Source organism: Taudactylus pleione, unplaced genomic scaffold (genome assembly GCF_031769625.1).
Source record: "Taudactylus pleione unplaced genomic scaffold, aTauple2 ptg000199l, whole genome shotgun sequence".
Taxonomy (NCBI): domain Eukaryota; kingdom Metazoa; phylum Chordata; class Amphibia; order Anura; family Myobatrachidae; genus Taudactylus; species Taudactylus pleione.
The window spans coordinates 11,231,959-11,244,673 of NW_028284601.1; positions in this window are offsets into that span (position 1 = coordinate 11,231,959).

A 12,715-nucleotide genomic window follows, 5' to 3' on the forward strand; every position below is an offset into this window, starting at 1 on the left:
TTTTAAGGGGCCAAAAGTAATGGGACTATCAACTCAAAAGCTATTTCATGGACAATTGTGGGCTATTACCTCATTATTTCATTATCAATTAAGCAGGTAAAAGGTTTGGAGTTGATTCTAGGTGTGACATTTGCATTTGGAATCAGTTGCTGTCCACTCTCAATATGAGATCCAAAGAGCTGTCACTATCAGTGAAGCAAGCCATCATTAGGACGAAAAATCAAAACAAACCCATCAGAGAGTTAGCAAAAACATTAAGGGCCTGATTCAGAGCCGCTCGTAAGCGGCCGCTCGTTCGTTCCGAGCGATGTTTGCCCAACTGTGCATGCGTACAAGTCATAATACGCATGCGCGAACCAGTCATTGCGGCCGAAAATCATTTGTTCGCTAAATAGCGAATGCCTGCTATTTTGAGTGACAGAAAGAGGCGTATATGGGTGGTAACAGGGGAAGGTGCTTGAAAACGGGGAGTGGAGATCCGGAACGCAGGCGTGCTTAAAGGTCAAAACGGGCGTTTTATGGGTGTGCATAATTAATACAGCAGCGTCATTGACCACGTCACTGGGTTATTTTATAGCCAGAACTGCTCGCAAAATTGTGGTAGTAAACACCAACCACAAGAATAGCGAGCAGTTCATACGCTAGTCGATGTACTCGATTAATCTAATAAATAGCGGACATGACGTAGGATGCGAGCGGCCACGGGGCGTAGTTATCCAAAAAACGACAGCAAGTTTTGTTTGCTCGTTCAGACATGGAGGCGTGAAAAGACCGCAAAGAGCGAACGGTTCATTTGAATAGCCACCCCCTTTTTCTGAACGAACAAGCGGCCGCTTATGAGCGGCTCTGAATCAGGCCCAAGGTGTTGCCAAATCAACTGTTTGGAACATTCTTAAAAAGAAAGAATGCACCGGAGAGCTCAGCAACACCAAAAAACCCAGAAGACCACGGAAAACAACTGTGGTGGATGACAGAAGAATTATTTCCCTGGTGAAGAAAAACCACTTCACAACAGTTGGCCAAAGCAAGAACACTCTCCAGGAGGTAGGTGTATATGTGTCAAAGTCAACAATCAAGAGAAGACTTCACAAAAGTGAATATAGAGGGTTCACCACAAGATGTAAACCATTGGTGAGCCACAAAAACAGGAAGACCAGATTAGAGTTCTGGAACAACATACTATGGACAGATGAGACAAAGATCAACTTGTACCAGAGTGATGGGAAGAGAAGAGAAGGAAAGGAACTGCTCATGATCCAAAACATACCACCTCATCAGTGAAGCATGGTGGTGGTTCTGTCATGGCGTGGGCATGTATGGCTGCCAATGGAACTGGTTCCCTTGTATTTATTGATGATGTGACTGCTGACAAAAGCAGCAGAATGAATTTTGAAGTGTTTCGGGCAATATTATATGCTCATATTCAGTCATATGCTTCAGAACTCATTGGACGGCGCTTCACAGTGCAGATGGACAATGACCCGAAGCATACTGCAAAATTAACCAAAGAGTTTTTTAAGGCTAAAAAGTGGAATGTTATCCAAGTCAATCCCCTGACCTGAATGCGATTGAGCATGCTGAAGAAATTTGCAGTAGAGGCCTGGCAGAGCATCACCAGGGATGAAACCCAGCGTCTGGTGATGTCTATGCATTCCAGACTTCAGGCTATAATTGCCTGCAAAGGATTTGCAACAAAGTATTAAAAAGTGAAAGTTAGATTTAGGATTGTTTAGTTTGTCCCATTACTTTTGGCCCCTTAAAAAGTGGGAGGCACATATAGAAACCAATGTAATTCCTACACCGTTCACCTGATTTGGATGTAATTACCCTCAAATTAAATCTGAAAGTCTGCAATTAAATCACATCTTGTTTGTTTCATTTCAAAGCCATTGTGGTGGTGAATAGAGGCCAAAATATGAAAATTCTGTCAATGTCCCAATATTTATGGACCTGACTGTATATATATATATATATATATATATATATATTGTGATATAGTTGGGGTAGGGGTCCCTCTCCTTGTGTAGATGGACACCTCCTTACACACAGCAGTCAGGAAACAGCACACCAGTCCAGGGTTTTTGTGCAAGCTGGTCGGATCCAGTTTTATTGTGCAACATAAACAACAAAATAAACAAAACATAAAAATAACTCCTAGCCCATCTGGGCACTAACTAGATAGGTTATTCCCTCTCTACAAGTGGCAGGGCCTACTGCCTTACCACAAACACAGCACTTTCAAATATCACAGTGTCTCTGATCAAACCTCAGTGTCTGTTCTCCCCAGGGTATGTGAGCCACTGAACAAAAACCTTAACACAGCTATATGAACCACTTGCAGGTGCAACTACTAATAAGCCTGCTCCCAGACTAAAAGGCAAAACACCTGAAATGGCCTATGGATGGAGCCCTCCCTTCTCTTCTCACATCCAGACCCCTAGGACCCATTATCGAGCCTTTAACAAAAGCCCACACTTCTGGTCTGTTTGACATATCAGACTTTTCCTGTGGTTTTTAAAACACATATGATATGAATCTGGGGACACACATATATGCCATCCCAGACTTCTTCAGTGTTTCTATCACATATCCCCCCCTTTGTTTCGAGCTGTGGGATAGAACAACTGCTGCCCCCAAACAATAAACATGTGACAAAGCACCTGCATTGGCCAGCTGGCTTCCTGGCCTGTGTTCGACTGTAAACTTAAAGTTCTGCAATGCCAAGAACCACCTTTTATTCTCCCATTGCTCACTTTGTTCTCTGACATCCATTCCAAAGGGGCATGGTCAGTGATCAGCCTGAACTTTCTTCCCATCAAGTAGTACCTGAGAATTTCTGATGCCCACTTTATGGCCTATGCTTCTTTCTTGACTGTAGCATAGTTTCTCTCATGTACATTCAACTTCCTGCTTAAGTAACAAATAGGGTGTTCTTCACCTTCTTTACTCTGGGACAGGATTGCTCCTACACCTACATCTGATGCATGAGTTTGCACAACAAACTCCCTGTCAAAATCAGGGGTCATCAGAACTGTTTGGGCACACAATGCAATTTTTATCCCCTGAAAAGCCTTCTCTGCTTCAGGATTTTATTTAACCATGACTTCCTGTTTGCCTTTGGTAAGGTCAGTTAGTGGGACTGAAATGGTGGCAAAATTGGGTATAAATCTCCTATAATACCCAGTAATCCCTAAGAAGGCTCGCACCTGCTTCTTATTCAGGGATCGTGGCCAGTTTTGTATTGCCTCAATTTATTAGGCTGTGGCTTTATCAAACCTCTGCCAATGGTGTATCCAAGATACTTTACTTCTTCCATCCCTAGCCAACATTTTTTTGGGTTGGCTGTCAATCCTGCCCTATACATGGAGTCCAACACTGCTTGCATTCTGGGCAAGTGAGACTGCCAATCAGGACTATGAATGACCACAGCAGCATACTGTCTATGGGGCTTTAGAATTCTGTCCATCACCCTTTGAAAGGTAGCCAGTGCCCCATGTAACTCAAAGGGCAACATCTTGTATTGGAACAACCCTTCTGGTACAGAAAAGGCTGTATTTTCTTTGGCATTCTCAGTCAATAACGTTTCCCATCTCAGTAGGAGGCACATCACTTGGTGAGCCCCCATAATTCTCAGACACTGAAGAAACTTCCTCTGCTACTGCATCAGTAACCCTCTCAAATGGGTCGGAGTAATTTACTTCTATAACAAATCGGTTATCCCACAACTTCCAGAAGTGAGCAAAGTCTCTCCCCAATATTGCATCATACATCAAGCCATGCACCAAACCCACAGAGAATATTGCGGAATCAAATTGTGCTTCTATGTTCACCTCTGCAGTAACATAATAGCGAGTATCCTCATGTATGCTGATCACACCAACAGTTTTTCCCTTACGCTTCAAGAGGTTCACCAGTTCAGCTTTCACAAGTGTAACCAGGCTACCAGAATCTAACAGAACCTCTACTCGGTTGCCTTCTACAGTAACTATACACATTTGCTTATCTGTCCCAGCCTGTCCATCAACAGCACATGCTGGTTGTGCAAAGACATGCTGCGATTGACATAAGCAGTATCACATTGCATAGGTTCAGAGGTAAGTGAACAATTAGAAGAAATATGGCCCAAACCACCACATTGGAAACATTGAATCATACTATTATGAAGTCTATTATGGGGTAGGAACCTTCCTGGCCTGGCTGGCCTATCTCCAGGTTCCAAACCCTCAGTCTTAAGTACATTCCACCGCCAAGCACCCTTCTCCCCTGGAACAGTCTTAGCAGTGATCACGAGAGATCACCATTGCAGAATCGGGGCTCGGTTGGGCACACTCAACAGTTCATCAGCCGCCACATATCTCTCCACCAATTCAACCAATTGGTCTGCTGTTTTAGGGTATGCATGGCTCACCCACTTGCACAGAGTTGCAGGTAGAGACCGCAGATATCGATCCATAATGACCCTTTCCACGATCTGTGGTCCTGTTAGAGTCTCTGCCTGCAGCCATTTTGTGGTAAGATGGATGAAGTCATGCATTTGCGAGCATGGAGGATTTTCTGTATGGAACTCCCAGCAGTGGGTGCAAACACATACTGTGGCTCCCAATCAAGTTAAGATTTCCTCTTTCAATTTAACATCGTCTTTCGCATCAGCCAGGCAAAAGTCGTAGTATGCTTTCTGTGGTTCTCCAGACAGGAAGGGTGCTACATGACTTGCCCACTGCTCATTAGGCCAATTCTCTCTTTCCATGGTTCTTTCAAAGGCCATAAGATACGCTTCCACATCATCATTCTGGGTCATCTTTTGCAGAAAGTGACTGACCTGCATGGTGTGAGTGTTAGTTGGAAGAGCAGCGGAAGCATCTCCAGACCAGACTACTAGCTGTTGCACCAGCTCTTTTAAGGCCTGGTAGGTTTCCTCTATGGTGACCTGCTGAATTTTGTTAGTTTCCTGCTGAGCTGCCGTAGTTTGGAGCAAGGCCTTAACAATGTCCTCCATGTTGTCTTTAGGTGTAGGTTGGAAGTTGAATCTTGCTTTTCTAAGCATCTACTAATGCCACCTTCATGGATTCCACATAACACAGGTTGACATCCAAACAACAATTTGGTGTCTGTCTCTTTAAATATTCAATGCAAAACTTTTCCTCTTGCTGCAGTTTTCCGTGTGTCTGCCCGCCTTCTCCACCACTTGTGATATGGTGGGGGTCCCTCTCCTGGGGCAGATGGACACCTCCTTACACACAGCAGCCAGGAAATAGTACACCAGTCCAGGGTTTTCATGCAAGCTGGTCGGAACCAGTTTGATTGTGCAACATAAATAACAAAATAAACAAAACATAAAAATAAGTCCTAGCCCGTCTGGGCACTAACTAGACAGGTTATTTCCTCTCTACAAGTGGCAGGGTCTACTGCCTTACCACAAATACAAACACAGCACTTTCAAATATCACAGTGTCTCTGAACAAACCTCAGTGTCTGTTCTCTCCATGGTATGTGAGCCACTGAACAAACACCTTAACACAGCTATATGAACCACTTGCAGGTGCAACTACTAATCAGCCTGCTCCCAGACTGAACGCCAAAACACCTGAAATGGCCTGTGGATGGAGCCCTTCCTTCTCTCCTCACATCCAGACCCCTAGGACCCATTATCCGGCTTTTATCAAAAGCCAACACTTCTGGTCTGTTAGGCATAACAAACTTTTCCTGGGGTTTTTAAAACACATATCATATGAATCTGGGACACACATATTTGCCATCCCAGACTTCTCCAGTGCTTCTATCCTGTGCACTCTGTCTCAAGTGAATAATGCACAGGATTCTGCCTTCCTGGCTGTGTATTAGAGCCAGAGTGCACATGGAAGACGCCATTAACAGATGCAAATGGGGTTCAATTATTCAAAGATAATTATAGCTTGATCCTGGGATCAGAGCACATCACAGTCTGTGAAGCCTATTCAATTGATCAGTCCATCTTAACAACAGTACTTTGCCAGCTTCTTTCCGGATCTTGTGCATTTTCTAAATTTGGTCCATTTTTAAGGACATTACCTTGCCAGTTTCCTTCTGGATCTTGTGCATTTTCTAAATTTGATATATATGCCACTGATGAAGTACTAACAGATGAAACACCTTGGGTTGTGAACTAATTCAATTATCAGAAGAGAGAAACCTGCCTATTGAGATCCTGGCCCAGAGGGGATAACAACAGGATATATTGTCTTCTTCTGTTAAAAACATTGAAGAAATTGTGTAAGCAGTTTTATATATGGAAAACTTTTTATTGTCAATTGACAAGAACTTTTTATAAATTCATTTTTTATGAGATCTAACAGTGGGCCAGTGGGCCATCTTGTTTTGGGTATCTTTTTAGTGAGTGGGTCTTTTTTAGATAAATTAATTTGCAGCCTATGGAATTTACTAACATCCACGTTGAAGTTGGTCCAGTCTAATAAAGAAAAAAAGTGAACTATCATGAATGAAATTTTCCTATAAAGGAATCATATCGGACATCCTATTGGTATGGATTCTAAACTATGATATGTCTGGAATCCCCCATTTTTTTGATGTTTTAGTTATACTTATGTAATTTGTGCCCTCATAGTATATTTGTTGTTCATAGTATATTTGTTGTTCCCGACTGTCATATCCTGGCAAGGGTGAAATGCCAGGCGACTAGATGCCTGACATTTCCCCGATGCCGAGAGACCGGCGCCCAGCATCCCAATCGAAGGGATGCCGGGCGCCGTGAGCGGACAGCGCCGGGGGGAGGGTGAGGTTTAGGGCACCCAGGGGGGACTTAGGGTTAGGCACCCCCCCGCGAGGGTTAGGGTTAGGCTAGGGGGAGGGAGGGTTAGGGTTATGCTCCCCCGGGGGGACTTAGGGTTAGGCAACCCCCCGGGGGACTTTGGTTTAGGCAGCGGGGAAGGGGGGGTTAGGGTTAGGCACTTAGAGGGGGGATTAGGGTTAGGCACTTGGGGGGGAGGTTAGGGTTAGGCACCCCTAAGGAGGGTTAGGGAGTTAGGTTAGGTTAGTCAATACTTACCTATTGACAATCAGTATTTCCAGCACTGTCAAGCTTCCGCTGTGTGTTATATAAGCCACTCCAATACAATTTTGTTGATCGGCACTCCTCTGAGAATTCCAGCAGCCAGGGTGCAAAGGATCCAAGAGAAACCACACTGACATGTAGGCTTAGATAAGAACAAGTAACCAGGCAGCACTCCACAGACTTAAATAAATAGACATAAGATCAAGTAGTGAGAGCAATGTTTCAGATGCTTTAATTCATCTTTCTGCAAGGCTTAACAAAGTACAGAAAATGTTACCTTATATAGAGAGAAGAAGCCCCCGTGATCCATGAACCAACAAGCAGAGACTGCCGGGCGTCCCCCAGTGCGGGTGCATGCACCACGTGTCCGCATCATGCGCGGTGACGCAGCTCACATGCACGCGCTTCATGTATCCACACCTGGCGTAGTGATGTGGAGCGCTGTCAGAGAGGGCAAAACACCCTTCAGGTGGCCCGATGCAAATTAACAACTGGGAAGCGTCTAAGGAAATGGCGATGCCCGTTAGCCCACATGACCCACGCCAGGGCTCACACCCAAACGGACAACAAGAGTGCACACAGACACCATGGAAACCATCACCATAGCAACCAGACATAAACAAAGAAAACCCAATACATATAGGGTCAATGTATTGCAAAACACTGTAATTTAAAAATATATATAGGGAATACAAAAAAAAAGAATTTAAACACATGAACAGTACACAGAAATGGACAGCATAGAAATAAGCCGCATAAACCGAACATCCTACCATAAGCAAGCACAATATACCTCAGAAAATAGGAATAAATAATCCATGAGGGCAACGGTAGCTCAAAGCACAAAAAATATCTCTATTAAAGACAAAGCTAAATAATAAAGGAGACCATATGGGAACATATATGAAACCTAAAACTAATGAAGCAATGTCAAGCAAAACTAATATATAAAAGAAATACATTATCAGAGGGCTAAAGATAAGCCCTAGAAACAGGCCAAGCTTAAACTCTCATGAAGACCCATTGGAGCCACCATACTCAAACGGTGAATCCAAGAGGCCTCGAGTTGTAATAGCATTCTACCCCTTCACCACCTTTAGTTAACGGTGGCACATGGTCAACTAGCTTGTATCTGAGAGTAGCAAGTGAGTGCCTGGCAGAGACAAAATATGATGCCACTGGGTGTTCACTACTTTTACCCTATAGGAAAAGCCGAATGGCAGACCTGTGCTGGGCAGACCTCTCCCTAAATGTGCAAACCGTCTTACCCACATATACGAGCCCACAAGGGCATTTGATGACATATACAACGTATCTGCTGGTACACATAAGAGCATGTTTAATAAGTATCTTTAAACCAGAACGTGGATGCGTAATGTAAGCCCCAACATTCAAGTGCCGGCATGTCACACAGCCGATGTACCTATAACACCCCGGTGGTCGTGAAAGAAAATGCTGAGGCTGCTCTAGCATACTCCCTGGTAACATCATTTTTGTCTAGCCAGTTCCTCAAGTTTCTGCCCCGCTTATAACAATTAAGTAATCGAGAATCTTTAAGTGATGGTATATTACTGTCTGAATTAATAAGGGGCCAAAATCTCTTCGAGGTTTTGTTAGTCACCCTACTAATGGTAGAGTAAGTACTGACAAAAGGAAAAACAGAGGTCTCTGACCTAAGCTTTTTTTGTAAAGATACGAGGGATGAAAAACACTTTTTGTCTAGCCACCTCAAGATCTCTAGTAGAGTAACCCCTACTTAAAAATTTGTTAAACATAACCTGTATGTCAAGCTTGGCCTTGCCCTCATCACTTGTAATGCGCCATACCCTCAAAAATTGAGAGAATGGAAGGCCCTTCTTTAACGCCACCGGATAATTACTGTGCGCATGCACCTGCCCACAAGACAAGAATGTTGTCTATGTAGCAGGTGTAGAAGATCAATTTTTCAGCAAAAGATGGATTAGCCAAAAAAAGTCTACGCTCGATGTCATACATATAGGCATTAGCAAACGCCGGGGCCACATTCGACCCCATGGCACAGCCTTGGCACTGTAAATAATAACCCCCATCAAAGTAGAAATAATTTCTAGTTAATGTTTTCTCTAGTAAATCCAAGAAAAAACGTATAGCTGGACCTCTATACAGAGGGTTATTATCTAAGAGCAAGCCAATATCCTGTAGCACAAGGTTAGGAGGAATGTTAGTGTAAAGGCTAACAACATCTATACTACAATGTACATATTGTACGGGCAAATTATCCAAACCCTGAAGTTTCAAAAGCAGATCAGTAGTGTCAAGCAAATATGTAGATTCAGCCTGAATCACTGGCTGCAAATAAAAATCAAGGTATTTAGAGATAGACGAAAACAAAGAGCCACATGCGGCAATAATCAGCCAACCAGGTGGATCTATCATGCTTTTGTGGATTTTTGGCAACGAATACAGTAACGGCACCTTGGTACATTCCCGATGCGAAAGCCCCTCGGTATCTTACGATCTCTGTGATAATCGGAAAGTGTGATGCCATGCAGAAGGTAATCAGTCTCTCTTTTCGTCAATTTCAAGAGAGAGGGGAAAACCTCCTCTGCTGAATCCACACCTACTGTATCTTTAAAGGTGTTTTTAACCAACACTGACTCAGAATCAGAGTAGCTAAAGATCACTCCTCTGGGCAATATAATGGGAGTAAAGCCACTTCCATCATTAAACTCTGCCATCCTTGATGGACAAAGGATATATATATTTTTAGTGAGTGGGTCTTTTTTAGATAAATTAATTTGCAGCCTATGGAATTTACTAACATCCACGTTGAAGTTGGTCCAGTCTAATAAAGAAAAAAAGTGAACTATCATGAATGAAATTTTCCTATAAAGGAATCATATCGGACATGCTATTGGTGTGGATTCTAAACTATGATATGTCTGGAATACCCCATATATATATATATATAGGACAACAAAATAATATTCCACAAGCAGCTAAAGCTAAAGTGCAAAAACATTTTTTTATATATCCATAAAAAAACGTATAAAGTTCATCCTTGTGATCAAAACGCCTATGAATTCTCTTGATGGAATACGCAGGAAATACTTAAAATAAACACAGCAGCAAATGGTTCCTTGTACAGTGCAAACAACGCAGTGATGTTTCTGGCAGCAGTATAGATACTCAAGATAATATATAACAAGCAGTCTTGCATACGAAAAACAATTTATATATATATATATATATATATATATATAGCAGCAGTGGAAAGTTCTATGTAAAAAGCAAGAAATCCATTATTAATTCTAGCAGCAGCATAGGTAAATCCAAAGTGCAGGAATGATGTGGTCCATCACAAATAAAGTGCTTCAGTGCAAATATTGGCCCTCATTCAGAGCCACTCGCTTTTTGTGGTCGTTCGTTCTAAAACAAGGGGTGGCTATTCAAATGAACCGTTCGCTGTTTGCGGTCTGTTCACGCCTCTATGTCTGAATGAGCGAACAAAACATGCGTTCGTTTTTTAGAAAACTACGCCCCCTGGCCGCTCGCATCCTACGTCATGTCCGCTATTTATTAGATTAATCGAGTACATCGACAAGGGTATGAACTGCTCGCTATTCTTGGGGTTGGTGTTTGCTACCACAATTTTGCGAGCAGTTCTGACTATAAAATAACCCAGTGACGTGGTCAATGACGCTGCTGTTTTAAATATGCACACCCATAAAACGCCCGTTTTGACCTTTAAGCACGCCTGCGTTCTGATTTCCACTCCCCATTTTCAAGCACCTTCCCCTGTTACCACCCACATACGCCTCTTTCTGTCACTCAAAATAGCAGGCATTCGCTATTTTGCGAGCACATGAATTTCGGCCGCACTGACTGGTTAGCGCATGCGTATAACGATCCGTACGCATGCGCAGTTGGGCTAACATCGCTCGGAACGAACGAGCGGCTGCTTACGAGCGGCTCTGAATCAGGCCCATTGTCTCAAAAATATATGAAAACCAAAAAAAAGAAAAAAAAATTATGAAAAAGTGCTAGGTGTTGTTAAAATACCTCAAGTATAAACTCTGCCAGAAAGTTCATGAACGTTAGGAACATAGTTGTTAAAGAGGGTGCCTTATCATATGTGCTATATAAGCCACTCCAATACATACAATTTTGTTGATCGGCACTCCTCTGAGAATTCCAGCAGCCGGGGTGCAAAGAATCCAAAAGAACCCACACTGACGTGTAGGCTTAGATAAGAACAAGTAACTAGGCAGCACTCCACGGACTTAAATAAATAGACATAGGATCAAGTAGTGAGAGCAACGTTTCAGATGATATAATATATATATATATATATATATATATATATTACAATGTTACAGTGCAAAGGTACTGTTTATAGCGCTACACCAAAAATATCTTTGTTATTGTCCTTTTGAGTCAATTTTCTAGAATCTTCAAATACACTCCCCGTGTCACAGGTGGCTGCCTGTTTAAATCTAGTTCTTATCAACGATATATACAGTTTATCTGGTTTTTATCTCTATATCTTATTAGCTTGTTTATATCAATCATTTAAATATTTGCATCTAAATAATTTCATATTTTATTGTCATTATCATGAATTGTTCATACTGGAAAGACTAATAATAGAATGCAAGCCCTTCAACAAGATGGCACGGCCCATTCTGTTTGGTAGGGCTTCAAGAAAATGGCTGCCGACAGAAGGAGATGTCTGTTAATTCAGACACATACAATACTCTCTATTATGCTATCGGTGGATTTAACTAGCCCTATTGGCCATCTGAGCGGAAGCGCCCTCTCACCGTGCATGTAAGAGTACACAGGGGTCAGTACGGAATCAGAATAGTTTGTCCACTATGTAATCGAGAGATTTAGAGATCTCGCTCATGCGCAGTATTGTCCAAAATGGCGATGCCCAGCATTTGTTGCCAGAAACACCATAGATGGCATACCCAATTAAGTTCCTTGCTATATAAACGGTTCCCACAGAGCATTATGTTATCCTCCTGATGAAGTCCAGCCCAGTGGACTGGGTGTAGGTGACGAAATGCGTTGAGGTGCTGTGTTGTTGTTACACGCATTTTTCTCTTCCAGAACTACCTATCTGAATTGGGGACCAAGTGGATAATTGCAAAACTCCAGGTGCACCCTAATAAAGTTGCCCGCAAGAACTGGTATTAAAACCATGAGGGAACATTATACTGGCTCCATAGAAAGACCCCCCTGATGTGCTTTCAAAGTATCTGATTGAGGTACACACATTACTTACTTTTGGAATTCCTATATCTTTAAATACTACACCAGAGAGCGCCTATTTCTCACACTTTTTTAGAAATATATATTTATATAATGAAAAACTTTACAAAAATGTTATGTATAAACATTATATCATTAAAATCTAATTGTAATATATATATTTTATATATATATATATATATATATATATATATATATGATTTGTTTGATCGGCACTCCATAGAAAAATCCAACTTTCGGGGTGCAAATAGTCCTAGGAAGTAAAAGAACTCCACTAATAGTCAATAATGTATAGGCAGCACTCCACAGAAAAAAAAACAACAAAGTCAGCATTAACAGCAACGTTTCAGATGAATACTGCATCATTCATAAAGGCATGATGTCGTGATGAAAGATGCAGTAAAGCATCTG